At 36.0% G+C, this 14,993-nt stretch overlaps 1 protein-coding gene across 4 annotated transcripts in view; it reads left to right on the plus strand.

Annotated features, from left to right (window-relative positions):
* Nucleotides 1–993: 993 nt before the first annotated feature.
* LOC129746069 (putative inorganic phosphate cotransporter) overlaps nucleotides 994–14,993 on the plus strand; it is a 55,000-nt gene continuing 41,000 nt past the window's right edge. The window contains exon 1 of one of the 4 annotated variants that reach the window (XM_055739509.1): nucleotides 994–1,555. The gene's annotated coding sequence lies outside the window, so the exon portion shown is untranslated. Of the gene's footprint in view, nucleotides 1,556–2,319; nucleotides 2,338–3,781; nucleotides 3,949–14,993 lie in introns of those variants that run through there. The other 3 variants (XM_055739514.1, XM_055739511.1, XM_055739510.1) reach the window with 3 other exon arrangements.

The raw sequence follows: 14,993 nt of genomic DNA on the forward strand, positions 1-14,993 counted from the left end.
TTACATATATCATTATACGAAATTTATGATAATTTGACGTTCCTTTCTACGGATTTGTACGGCAAACATTCACATCTTTGAATGTCATACAACAAGTGCAAAAATCCCATAGAGCACAAACTTAACTTATTCAGAAAAAATGTAAAAATGATTGATGATTGATCGCGAGATGGGATCTCCCTTGCTAGCACGCAGAAGCTGATTCGATTGACACGGGCAACCGAACAGACACGCTCCCAACTGATGGAGCTCGATTGTTATGGGGAGAACAATCGCTAGGTGGTAGGTTCGTCTGGCTGACAGCGTCAGGTGCAAAACGTGCAAATCGTCTCCTCCGCGGCGCGGCAGGCTTTGTGTCGTGCTGTAGTCACACTGTTTGGTGTTATCGCGGGGTGCTCGCCTAACTGTCAGACAGAGAGCACACACCTACCAACCACCAATCGATCGATCCTCTCAATTGACTTTGCGGGTTTGGGAGGTTTGGGATCATTTTTTTTATCGTTGTTGTTGGTTGCTGACGTTTTTTCTTCGTAAACTACCCTCTCTGACTTCAACACCACCCAATGTGGTTGAACAATCAGCCGTTCAAACTACCGACAGAACAGGCCGGGTGGAGATGATGATGAAGAGAGCAATTTTGCAGCGAATGATGATGATAGGCTTAGCTCAGGCCTCAGACCAGACACATGAGGGAAGAGAAGTTGCTGCATTACCTACCTTCGCTCGAAACTCGAAACTCAAATGCAGCGGTTGTGCTGTAGTGGGCTAGTGGCGAGACGAGAGTGTGGTGTTAGCTTGCCAAAATTGAGCAGTAATTCGTCAGTCAGTCAGTCAGTTGCTGATAAGCTCTGTTGTCGATCGTAGTAAGCGTTTGGTTGGGTCCGGTCTCGGTTTGAGGAATATAGACAAAATTGATAGCGCAAGCAGGCGTGCGTTTTTTTTCCTGCTCTCGTTTGTTTTTGTTTTTGTAGGTGACACCACAATAATCGTCTCGTGTGCCATGTGCTTCGCGTGAAGTTGTGTGAATGCATGGTTGTTGCCGGTTGTTGTTGTTGTTGAGTGTTGTCGAGTGATAACGCAACGTTTAGATAGAAGATCTTCCCGAGGGATTGTGTTGGTTTGCTGCTGGTTGGTTGATTCCGATGCATCCTTAGCTAGTGTATTCCTCTAGGTGTCCAGACCGTTGGTGTTAGTGTACGTCAACTTAAGCCGGGGAAACAGAGAGACAGACAGACAGATACAGAGCGAGAGCGAGGAGCAGAGATAATAACGTCTCCTCGACGAGAGCCGAAAAATTTATTATAAATATCAACCACCTCTCAATGGGCAGTGATGAGTATTAATCGATCATCAGTCGCTCCCGGTTTGTGGTGCTAGTTTTCCCAACCCCAAAATTTCCTATCACTGGAAATTTTTGCCCGTATTCTCGCCTGGCGTTTTCTGACAACTCTTTTTGTGGTTCAAAATGAAAATGAAACTTTCCATCGCGATGAATAAAATGAATAATACCAGTCAACTTTGACCACACCAACTGCCTGTTTTGCCTCGACAAAACGTAAGTATTGTTATTTTTTTATCTTTCTAGTAAGCAGAACTAATTTAAAATGTGACAGTCAAAGTGAGCCTTGAGAGGAGAAAATTTCCGTGACCTGAATTACTTTCAAAACTAAAACCGATAAACTATCGAAAGAGAGGGGGGAAAAAGTAATTTCCATCAAAACTAATTGGTAGGTGTAGGTGTCTCGAAGCTCAATTTCCCGTTCGCGAACCAGCTGTGTATGTAATAAAGTAGTTTTGCCAGTCAGCCCGGTCCTAGACCGAGGAGGCCCGCACCTTGGTGTCTTCGGTCGGGGCAGTTATCGTGCTTTTTTGATTTTATTTCGAATTTTCAGTCGATTTACTTTCGAGTAACGCGCGGTTTTTTTTTTCTCTTTTGGTTCAGTAGTGTGTACGATGTGTGTGCGCCTAGACAATCGCGTAGTTTTTTGTTGAGTTGTGCTGAGTGGAAAAACCGCCGAAAATGAATGGAAGTCAAACAAACTCGCGGATAGTAGTGAAATAGTATAGTGTAGCGGCGAGTGAAACTATTTTTGATCCATGCGCGCACGAGGTCATATCTACCTAAGTTTCCTCCCCACCGCCGGCCGATTCGTTAAGATTATTTTTGTTTCTCTTGCTTCTAATTTGCTTAGCTGTGTAAACGGGAGCTATCGTGCTGCATGTGCATTTCTTGTTGATTCTCTTGTGCCAAAACGTGTTTCAATTACTTGTGCTTCAAACTACAGTTTTATCATGACGGAAGACCGGCGTTAAGATATTGTGCCTGGTAGATTTGAGGTAACGTAATCCGCGGATGTCCGAATTAAATAGTGCTCTGTACGGTCGAATGGGTCAAATCCGTTCACGAAAACGATCGTTGTTGCGTAACAACAGATGTGATGAAGGTGCTTTTTCCAGCTACGTATAACTAGCTGCTAGTAAGCTGTACTGACAGTAAATTTTCCCACTATTGTATGTTGATTTTCATGACACATCGAATATCAATTGTTGATAGTCCACCTTTATAAACAGATAGACACAAACTCGGTCTACGGCACTTGTATCTACTAAATAGAGCTTAGATAGGTAGTTAGTTGATGATGTGCCATGTGATTCCCTAACTGAAGGAGCTACTTGAGGTTTGTTCAAGTGTTTGTTTCCATTCTCATTGTGCGCTGCTTATAAGCTGAAAGCATCAATAAATTCCTTTCAGCTACCCTCATTGTGATAGAATGCACTTCTAATTTATCGCGTTTATAGCGCGGGTACAAAACGAAAAACGATGGCCGATCACTGCCGGAGAACTGTAATGAATTGAAAGTCGAGCTTAAAGTCGACCAATCGCAGTAGCCGAATCACTCCGAGTAGGCCTTGCTCCCTACTCGAGATTGGGGGATTGCCTACTTTGATGAATAGCTTCCAGTGCAAGTAGTGGAAAGTTGTTTCCGGTGAATTTCCCCCCATCGACTCGACGCTGCCTTCGCAAAATACCTGTTCTTTTGAAATGTTTTATTCGGTGCACTTTTGCCACCTCGAGCGAGCAAGCGAGCGAGTCATGTTGATAAGAGGGCATCATCTCCGGTTGACCGGTGTGCCTACGCTAGGCCAGAGGCTAGGCGGTTTATCTCCTCGGAACTGCACCGACAATATCATCATCAACAACAAAAACAGCTATCTGCCGCAACGGAACTTGTTTCGAGCCGGCTTTTGGTTGACGGCCTGCGTTTCGTTGCGTGGCTGCGGAGTGCAGTTACATGAACGCTGGCTGGGCTCCCCAAGGCCGGCATCCGATACCTCGACATCTAGCTTTTCGCATAACCTGACGACGATGATTCGGTGGCCTGTGTTCAACAACGTGGCAATGACTTTGAACTTGCTCGGATGATGGCGTCGTTGGATGTCAGCGCAGAGTTCACCGCCGCAGGTGAAGATGCATACGCAAAAGATGCAAAATTCCAAAGCCGAACTCAGACTCGCAAATTGTTACAGCAATTACAGCAACTTCCGAAACACACCGAAAAAAAAAGTTCAAAACAAAAGCGAAACGAATATCGTCGTTTAGTTAGGGACGTGTGTTTCGGGAAAGACGTGCCCCGTGGGCCATTCGGTTCGGTTGACGACATTCTGTCACGTTTTTGTAATTGTATTGCTGCCGTCTCAGAATGCGCCTCATCCATGCTAGCAGGCCATGTTCAGACGGCGCAATCGATGGCAGGCGCAGGAGTCTAACGACAGCCGTGATCGTAGTAGGTCTATTTTTCTGGATGCAGTAACAACAGTCAGTCGGTTCAGGCGACTGCGCGGAGAAAAAAAAAACAGAAAAAGGATCAGTGCGTAAATTTTTGTGGAACCGAAATTGCTCGGTTGCCGGGCGCGTTTGGCCATCATCGTCTAACTAACCTAACGCATGTAAGTGCAATCCCTTCGAGGGATAAAATGTGATGCGGTGGTGATCTTTGAGCACGGATCCGAGAAAGAGAAGGGAAACAAACAGTGAAAACAAAAGTGATGGTTAGATTTTTCGAACAAAAACCTTCGGGCAAACGGCAAAATGTGGAACTGCATGGGAATGATGCACACGTTCGAACTATCGGGTTTCATAATGGCTCGGAGTGAGGAATGTCTGGAGCTGGAATTCGTAGAAGGATACCGAAACGGGGATGGGAAGTGCAGCAAATAATTGCTATAAAGTGCGATAACTGGAAAAAGGGAAAGGAAAGCAAACGTCGTTGTTCGATTGAGGATTTGTTGCTTTTCAGAGTTATTATAGTGAGGGTCGTACGCAATACGCATTGTGAAGCAAATCTTTAAAACTTCGTTTGCTAGAATGTAAGCTCTTAGTTACGTTGAAATGTTGACTTATAATCCAAAAACGAGTGGACCCAAAATGCTTCCTTATGGAATGTCTTTTTGGATGATTTCTAAGCGGCTGACTCGTCTTCCAATTAAGTCTCTTCCTTTCAATTGTTTCCAAACTTGGTTTTGAGAATTTCAAAAGTGCTTCCACCCAAACAAAAAGTTAGTTTTCGATCAACCCACACGATCAATTTGCTTGATTGTTAGGTAATTGATTGTTGTTGCCAGTTAGAATCTACTACAGGAGGTGCACCTATTAGTTAGTATCTAGTGTGGTGGCGCACCGGTAATTAAGGCTTAATTGCCGATAACAGGTGTCTAGTTGGCACGGCTGCTGGTGATCTAGACATTATAGCTATTCAGAATTACCAATATCGCGCAAGCTAATCGTAGGAATTAACTTTGCGAATATTCCGCGTTTGTAAAGATTTCAAAATTTGTGTTATAGACACAAACATGTTTCGATAGAACTGCTAAATAGTTTCCATCAAATCTGAGGAAAAAGCCGTTTGATCGAGCTTCTGAACTAGGAACTGCGAATGTAGGTGACAAGATTGTGTAGATTGCATTATGTTAATTTGCAAAAATTAGCATAGTAAAACGGTGCTACCTCTTTCGTTTGACTTAACATTGGCACTTTTCACGCTTTGAGTGACGGTGGTTTCTTATAACGAGTAACATGTTTGGAAAACAAAACAAAAATAAATTTTGCAGACTTAGTTACAACATTTTTCAGGAAGTTAAATACTCCTATTCATTTGGGCTTATCACCCTCAGTCAGGGGCGGTCCTAGAGCTGGCTCTTGGGGAGGGGGGGGGGGGGTGATTTTCCAAATTTTCAAAAATCAGTCAATAACGTTTCTTAATACATGGCGGAGAAAAGTTCAATTGGTTAGAGCGAGTGAGGGGAGGGAGGAGGGAGTTTACAGTTTCAAATAAATATTTGCTGCACACCAGACCCGTGCGAAGGACACGTCCATGGGTGGGGGGTTTGCCAAAAAAGAGGACAATAAATAGGCAAATTGATTTCCAAAACCATATTCAAACCCAGAATCATCACACAAACTATAAAAAAAAGTACTGACACGAGTCAAAATAAATCAGAATGAAAATTTCAAATCAATTTTATTTCTGGTTAGTTATTAATAAATTTTTCGAAATGTTGGATCTTATTCTATGTTTAAAAAAATCATTAGTTATTAATAACTTATTCTAAATGTTGGTTCTTATTTTGTATTTAAAAAAATCAAGTTTTTTCAAAACATCAGAAACGAAACGCGAATTAAAATTTGGAATAAAGCCATAATTTGAGCCAGAAGAAAAATACATCAAATATAGCACCAGATTTAATAAAAAATTAAACTTGAATTTTAACAAAAAATCAGATCAGGTCAGTTGACGAACCAGCCCGAGGCTGAAAGTCTCTATAATAAAGAAAAAAAAAAGATCTGGTCAGAGTAATTGATAATAATGTTAATTATTAACCATATTAATTTAATTGTTTTTTTTTATCCATGAGGAAAGAATTGATGAGATGTGATTAAAATGCTTCTTATAAAATTCTTATCTCTAATTTTCAATATCCATACATTTCTTCTAACTTCCTATTTGCTAAGAATTTTCATATTGTTGAAATGTTGTTGATAAATCAAAATAACAAACAAAATCACGGTTATTAAACTCTTCATAAATATGAAAATAAAAAAGATTAGTTTTGAACATTTGAAAATTTTTGATTTTGTTCTAATAAAAACGTCTTACCAAAATAAATCAAGAGATAGCATTTTGGTGTCTATGTTTTAATGATTGATTTAGTAGATTTTGGTGCGCTGAACTCGAATCTTCAACTAGATTTTGTTTATAACCTCTCGTTTTGGAGATATGGAGTTTATAATTTTTTAAATGAATTAGTTTTGAGTGAAGTCAATCATTGATAACTGATGAACTTACAAGTTAACATGAAAAAAAAAAACTGATTCTGAAAAATCTACAGCTTTTAATAATTCGGTAGACAAGTATTTCTGACATTACTTAAGAAAGTTTTTAAAAATAAAGATTTTATTTCATTAAAAAAAAAATGCTTAGGTCTGAAAATCGATTTGGTTTCTGCTTTGAGAAATATCTTAAATTCAATGTGGCCATTACTTCTTTAAACATTCGTTAAAAGTCTTTTATTTTACAGAATTGGGAACATTAATTAAACAGAAAACTTCATTTTTTTCACAAAAGTCAAAATTACTTGCGTCTTTGGGGATAGAAATGTGGTATGAACCCATATTTCGAATTTTAATTGTAATGTTTAAAAGCTTTGTCAGAAAAGTGCAGAATTTACTTAAATAATTCTTAACCTATTTGAAAATAATCTCGGGCACCAACAAAAATTAGCTCTTAAATTGTTTTCATCTAAAAAATGTTAATTCTGTGGACTTGTGAATTGATAAATACCCTTTTGAATGTAGAGTTAAACATTTAGATAAAAAATAGAGGCTGAAAATGCGTTCTTGAAAAAAAAAAATCATATCAGCATAAAATTTGTAATGATTCAAACAATTTTTTTTATCTAAATGATTAATCATCATAGTAATAGATGAACTTGATAAAATACACTTCTTTAAAAAAAAAACAATATAACACGAACATGATGCACACTGCTTCTCTTCTTCCCTTCAAATTTTATTGAACTAAATTTGAGGTTTGTATTTTAAAACATTTGAAATTAGAGAAGTTTTGCATACTTTCTCTAGATACATATTTTGATATCCTTCTAAACAACTTATGCATCCCTTTATAAAACAATCTGCGAATCTTTAATATTTACTGCGAACAGTTGTTGATAAAAAGATCATTTTCATCATTTGTATATTCAGCAATTTAAAAATTATCAATTTAAGAACTCTTTAAAGAATCTTCCGATATAAATGTAATTTTACAAATGAAAAAATACACACATTTTATAGAAGAAAATATGAAAAAATTCTCAAATTATCTACAATATTTTTCTTGAGTAAATATTTATCACCGCAAAACTCTCACCAATATTTTAGTGATTCTCGTTTAGCAACAATATCTTTGGAAATCCAAACATTCATTTGATAAAGTGTTAACAATTGCTATGAATTTAAAATTGAATATTTTATTATTTTTCTGAATTATATAGCTGAATCATGATTCGAAAAAACGAATTAATGTAAACTCTTGTTTCGATTCTTCAATTTCTAAATATAAATTTAATTCAAAAACAAAATCATTAAAATCAAATTCTTAGGTATGCAGCTTTCGGTACTTAATTTTTATTTGTTTTCTCTTAAATTTCAAGCTCTCAAAGATTTTAAAATTTATTGGAACTGAATCGGAAAAAATTGTTACAAATTTGAAACGAATGATTTAGTAAAAATTGAAAAAATGTATTTTGGTTCGTACACTCAATATGTATTTTATCATGTAGGTACTCAATATTTTCAAACTTATTGTACAATTTAAAATGAAAAAAAAATTAATAAAAGTTTCATTTCTTAAAGCTCATACTATTTTTCAATGGAAAGTCCTAATCAATTTCAATTGGAATAACGGAACTTTCAGATTGAGGGTGGATTTGCAACTTAAATTATTAAGCTGGATTTCTACTTAAAATTTTATTGCGTTATTGCGTTGATGAGCTGCAGTTTCGGCGATATAATTGGTGTGAATTTGGAACTCCAGCCGTGTTGGTCAAAAATTAGAAAAATATCTTAAGCGATTACCTACCTTGTTCTCGAGAAAACAGTCGAGTGATGACGGGATATTATTATCACTGGTTTAATCTCATCTGGGAAAAATTAATACATAGGCATGTTTTCGGAGCCTATGTTTTAAAAACTGTTTTTAGAGGTTTATTCTTGAACTCAATTTTTATCAGATTTTGTTCATCACCTCTATTTTTAGAAGTAGAATTTTTGATATTTTTAGAAAATTGTATAGATATGAATGTATAAAAAATGTATAAAAGAAACATATATGGTCAGCAAATTTAATTAAACACTGTAAGTGCCTTAACAAAAGTCATTTGGTGAAAATTGGTCTAGGGAATTTCAAGTTACAGCTGTTTTTGTTTGGCGGACCCAATTTTTTCTAATTTTAAGAATTTAAGAAATTATTAAATTCTTTTATTTTAACAATCACCCTCACGGAGTGTAAAATTTTGAAAATTCGAAAGAACACCCACTAGGAAAAGTTCGAAGTTTCTATAGAAATTCCAGCATTCGCGAGTATTTTGTAACGGTTTTTTGCCGCTTGGGGTCGGGGTGATCACCCCGATCACCCCCCCCATTGGACCGCGCCTGCCCTCAGTTAACTTTAGAATGACATAGAATATTACGTGGTACTGAAGAAATCAAACAAACGCTTATCTTGGAAACAGGATGTTCCTTTTTTGTTCTATCAGCTAACGTCAAAAATTGATTCCGGTATCAGAACCAAACGGAACCAGCTCAAACCGAATTGGTTGGTTGCTAATATTTCAATCATGTGCGTTGATAAAACTCCTACAGAGAATCCAAACTCTTACGACATCTTTCCCACAATATCATTTTTAAATGTTTCTTTTGAGATACAAAAGTCTAAATTTATAAAAAAACTTATTGGGGTTTCAACTTTTCTTCTCAACAGAAGTGGAGTTGATTGACGCACATAATCTTCAAAGTGACTGGAATTTCACTCAACTTCCAAACAGCATCGTTATCTGGCCTTCGCATTTACCGAAAAACCGTTTCAGCTCAGCGGACATGCGTTATTGGTATTATATTTACATACTTATGTACATAAATGGGGTGCCGTTTTGTGTTTGCGAAATATGACTTCATTATTTACTGGCTCTCGGACTTGGACAGCACAGTTTGGACCGGTTTATTTGTGCTGTTGTTGTTCTTGAGCCTTAATCTTGTGAATATGAATTTCTTCGAATCTGTGATCTGCCAGCGTTTATGTTAATTTTTGTTTGATTATGTTGTTTGATGGGCAATTTCAGCTGAGTTTGAATGGCTTTTCGTCAGAATATCAATCAACAATATGATTTAATTTAGCCAGTTTGTATCTCTAACGAACGTGATTTGGCGAGGTGTAAACGAATGTTTGACTCATATCACCTGAAATCAGGACTTGAACCATTTCCAGGCGCTCATCTGCGATCCTATACAGTGTGGGAAGATATAAGCGCATTTTTAGTGGAAATTTATTTGAGTGCACTTGGGCATGTTTTAATATAAAAATCGAAATTACTGTGAACCTTTTATGTTTACTTGTAATCAGAATAATGTAAAATATTTGGTTTGGCATGAACTTAATTGGGCTATCCAGGATTTTTTAAGCAGTTCGTTCCACCCGACTAAATATACTATGCATAAATCTCAATGTTCCTTAGTCTCTTTCGCACGTTTGCTTCTTATGAACTGAACCAAAGTTTCTTATCATCACTTTTTCTGAAAATTCTTCCAAAATTTTCTTAAGGACATGAATCACGCTAAAAGATAAAATTAACATCCATTTTATACTCCGTAAATGAAATCGAGACACTGTCTAGCAATTGTTTGTCGTTGTCGGGATTCGTTCAAGTCGAAACTATGGCTGTTCAAATTATGTTTTTTTCTCTTCTAATTCCTTCAAAGTTTCAGTTAGATTCTTCCCCAAAATGTTATCGAGGATTTAATGGGGCTGATAACCTATATTCTTTAAATTGAGCACAAAATGCAAAAAAGTGACGTGGTTCATCAAAATTCCCATGATTGTTGAGAGAGATGTTTCAGAGGTTTTCTAGATCAAAGTGGAACTTGCTAAAAATACTTCTTAGAAAACTTGCTCTGGAGAAAAAAAGGTCATCACTATTCACTATTCATACTTCTACAGCCGGAACTTATTTCTGATCCAGGAGAGTAATGAAAGATTGTTATTATTCTTCTGGTCTTTCTTCATGTTTTCCATTATGTTTACATGAAAACATAACCTGGCCGGGCCGACTGTGGAGCAGAGAGCGCAGAGACGTCAGAATCAAAGGAAAAGCCCTCTTTCGAGGTAAATTATGCCCCTTTTTATCATTCACCTAGCAAAAAGCTTAATTGTATCGTTTTTCTTTTCGCCTAAAAAAAAGGTTAATTTTACTGTAATATGACAATATGTGTAGTAAGCCTACTTGGTTTGATGATTCAACTGAATCAAAGCAATAGAAAGATTCCTTTTAATTCAATCACGCTAAAAGAAAAGTTCAGATACCGGTTTTTCGATAGCAACTTAATATCTTTTTCAGTGAGCGAATCGAAAACGTTCACTGAAGAAGATAGTAAGTTTCTATCAAAATACCGGTATCTCAACTTTTATTTTACCTTGGTTGAATTTAAAGGAATCTTCCGATTGCTTTGATTCAAGTAAATTGTAACTTTTTGGGATTCACTGAGCAAAAAGGAACGTTCTACCGGTTTCCCATTCACTGTCCAAAAATGGTTTTTTTTTCTACAAGTCTTAAATACTGTTCTGGTTAGTCACCAAATTAAATGAAACAAAGACACAAATTTATTCAAGATTAGATTTTTATTTGAGAAAGACGTTTTCAAACTTTAACCTATGCGATTAAAGTTTTGGCAATCTATGTGAGCTCGGTGAACTCCTTTTTTTTCTCGAATGTTTGTTTTGCATCCTCTCGGACATCAACGCTACCTTTCCCATGTCCTTCCGCACCACCATGGTCGCTGAATTCTTCTACAGTTAGCACATTGCGTCCTTTCTCCGTTCAACTCATCCGGCCATTTGGGGGATAATATTGGAGGTTACAGAATGATGAGGAAAATACTTCGTATCTCAGTAGGCCAATCTGTAATATAGTTTAATGATGAGAACTAGCGCAACAAAATGAAATCTAATGAAAAAATTACCTTTTTTGTCCCAATTTCCATGTACTGTACACACACACAACAAAACTTATTCCTGACTGAAAAAATAACTTAACCTCAATAAACAGGTCCGAAAATAAGTTACCTTTTTTCGAGGTGAATTGTAGCGTTTTGTTCAGCGCAATCCAGGTCAAATTCACCTCGCCACGAGGTAAGCTTTACCTCAAAGAGGTAGAAAGTGCCTTTTTTGGATTTAGTTTTTTTTCTAGGTGGATTGTATCTTTTTGTTGTGATCAATTCTTGTAAAATACACCTCGTTGTGAGGTGAGTTTAACCTAGGTGAGGTAAAAGTTATCTTTTTGGATTTCACAAGCATTCACCTTTTTATCTCGATAAATTTTAGTGTTATATTATTTTCGGTGTAGTAATAAAACCAATATACCTCTCTCTTTAAAAACAAGTTGAAACATCAAGCACGCCATCATGTGGAGAAAGTTCTAACTCTCATGTATAAACGTCAACGATCTGAGCTAATTCTGGCGGATTTCTGACTTGTAGGTGGTGCTTTTGCCGCTGGTGGTGGTGATGCACGGAAAATTAAAAGAAGGTGAAATTTACCGAGAAGCGAGGTGATTTTTTCCACCCTTTTTTCTCGGTAAATTTTACCTTTTTCAGTTCACCTAGCAAAAAGATAAATTTTAACTTTATCGTATTCACCTAGAGAAATATTCAATTATACCGTTTTTCCATTCACTGATTTAAAAGTTTTGGTTTGATTGATTTCTTCAACAAAAATTTGAATAAACAAAATTAATTCAAAAATTTATATTTATTCCGGATAAATAGGGACTTTTACCTTATATTTATTCTTGGAAATTATCACCGTGTTTAAAAAAATATTGTTTAGGCAAGTCCTTTCTTCTAAAGACTCGTGGCAGTTCGGCATTGCGTTTATCCGAGCCACCATGACCGCTGAATCCTCCTGCATTGCGTTAACACACTCATGCCCTTCTCAGAGTCAGGTCCGGATTTTCCGGAATGATATCTGGACGATGACGTAGAATACTTTACCTCACTGTGAGGTGAGTTTCACCTCGAAAATGTAGTATTACCTTTTCGGCTTTCACGAGCGTTCACCTTGATATCTTGGTAAATTTTACCTTTTTATTATTTTTCGTGTGGTGATACTATCAGTGATTTTAGTAGGAACTTTCGGCAGTAGGTGGTGTTGACATGCATGTCCTTGTTGAGATGTATTGAGAAGCCTGACAGTGACAAAATATTCCGCATTGAATTGTCAAATCGGTTAAATCTTCAAAATTAGCAACAGGTTTGTTCAACGACATTAATAAATTGGTTTCGACCGGTAAATGACAGATCATTCAACAAATGTTTTGGTCGAAACTAGTTGAACTAGTAGTTGTTAAGAAATATATAAAGAAATAAATTAATTATTGTTCTTCTTCAAAACATATTTAGCTTTGAAAACGATTGATTTAAAATAATAATTCAAAAGTCTTTATCTGTGAATACAATGAATTTATATTCAAGCTATAAATTTTAAGTACTCTCAAAAAGTAGGTACCTATTCATCGATCAAAGAGTAACGAGGTTTAGCTATTTGTTTCTTTAAAAAAAACTCATTGAAAAAAAGTTTTGAATAACTTCTACAATATAGCATTTTTTTTGTTCTTCATTAAAAAATTGGCAAAAAACAGTTTAAAAAAATAATTAATTTGCTGTTTTTCAGTTCTTTTTAAAATATTATTATTGAAAAATTTTCACTTTCCAATTATTTCCATAACATACCTTCCAGAGCTTAAATGATGCTTCAGCGGTTTTTAAATTATCGTGTGCGTTTCATTGCAAACTCGCAGTATTTTTAAGCTTTTAATTGTCTGGAGTTGCATAAAGTGGAGCAAAATTTTATTCGTCAGCGGTGAAAAATTCTTTCAGGGTGCACATTGCCATTCGCACGAAAAAATGAACGTGGAATTAATATTCACCACTCTTGTTTGTTTTCCGTTTTCACGTTCGCTCTGTAAGTTTACACTTCGAGCGGAATGGCAGCGATCGCGGGAAAAATATTCTGCAGTGAAAATCTGGGGAATTGAAATAAAACCAATTTAAAAGGTTTTGAACGAGGAAATGAGTTCAAAAATAATCTTTCAACCATTCCGCATCTATTTCACCTAGTTTCGCAACCATGAAATGCAGTATAATCGAGCATTTCCATTTTCACGTTCACAAGAAGTGTGGATTTTGCTAAAATAGTAAAAAAATCCTGGCAAAATCCGGGTTTTTTTTTAGAAAGGACCGCATCGTGCTTTTTGCTTTGAAAATTCGGGTAAGCCCGGTAAAAATCGGCGATCTGGAATGCTTACCCTATTTTTTTAAAGAAAAACTTAGGGCAGATCGTGATAAGCTCTTTGCTAGCCTTGTTATTCATCAGTGAAGCAGAGTTTTACACACAACTTAACATGATTCAGACAACTGTAACATCTATATTTAATTTGTTAAATTGGAAAATCAGTGTCCACTTTCTTTCCTGAACATTCCTCACGCCTTATCAGAGAAAATTAGACGGAAAACGCTGGTGTAACATGACCAAATGTTATGCGGAAAATTAGAATTCGACTCTCGTTCCGAGCCGATTTGATGCATTTTTTCCCAAGTAGTTAGGGGAGTCAGCTACAGATTAGCAATTGATCTAGAACGAATACCTACACTGCCGGCCAAAAGTTTGGGATCACCCACTAAAAAACATGCAAATTTTGATCGTTCATATCTCAGCCGTCTTAGGACATATTGCAAATCTTCTGATCTCATTTGAAAGATAATGAGCAATAGCTATCTCGGAGGTATCTTGCCCAAATATAATGTTTTAGTTTTGAACTTAAAACTTAACCTAAAGTTATAACATTTTCAAAAAATCGCACTCAATATTCAAAGCCGATCATCTCGGGATAGGGTGGACCAAATCTCAAAATTTGAGTGGCATTAGAATTCCTGTTCCTTACTTCTCAAAAACCAATCAAAAAATTTTGTGAAAAAATTCAAGAATGTATTTTTAATTAATAAAATAGACACTTGAGTTATCGTCCAAAAGTTTGGGATCACCTCTTTGTATGGTGAGTTTGGGATCATTCTTATAAAAACATGCAAGTTTATTTTATTCATATCTTTCTTATATAACATCGTATTGCATATTTGAAGGGTTCATTTGGAAGCTTAGGAATTGTTGTTTTTTAATAAATTCATTCAAAAATTATATTTTAAGGTGAGAACTATGAAAAAAAATCTGGGAACTTTCAAAAAAACAATTAATTTCAGGTGATTTTATTATGGTTATCACTTCAAAATATAATTTTTGAATGAATTTATTAAAAAACAACAATTCCAACAAAAACAAGCTTCCAAATGAACCCTTCAGATCTGCAATACGATGTTTGATGAGAAAGATATGAATAAAATAAATTTGCATGTTTTTATAAGAATGATCCCAAATCCACCATACAAAGAGGTGATCCCAAACTTTTGGGCGGTAACTCAAGTGTCTATTTTATTAATTAAAAATACATTCTTGAATTTTTTCGCAAAATTTTTTGATTGTTTTTTGAGAAGTAAAGAACAGGAATTCTAATGCCACTCAAATTTTGAGATTTGGTCCACCCTATCCCGAGATGATCGGCTTTGAATATTGAGTGCGATTTTTTGAAAATGGTATAACTTTAGGTTAAGTTTT

Source organism: Uranotaenia lowii, chromosome 2 (genome assembly GCF_029784155.1).
Source record: "Uranotaenia lowii strain MFRU-FL chromosome 2, ASM2978415v1, whole genome shotgun sequence".
Classification (NCBI taxonomy): Eukaryota; Metazoa; Arthropoda; class Insecta; order Diptera; family Culicidae; genus Uranotaenia; species Uranotaenia lowii.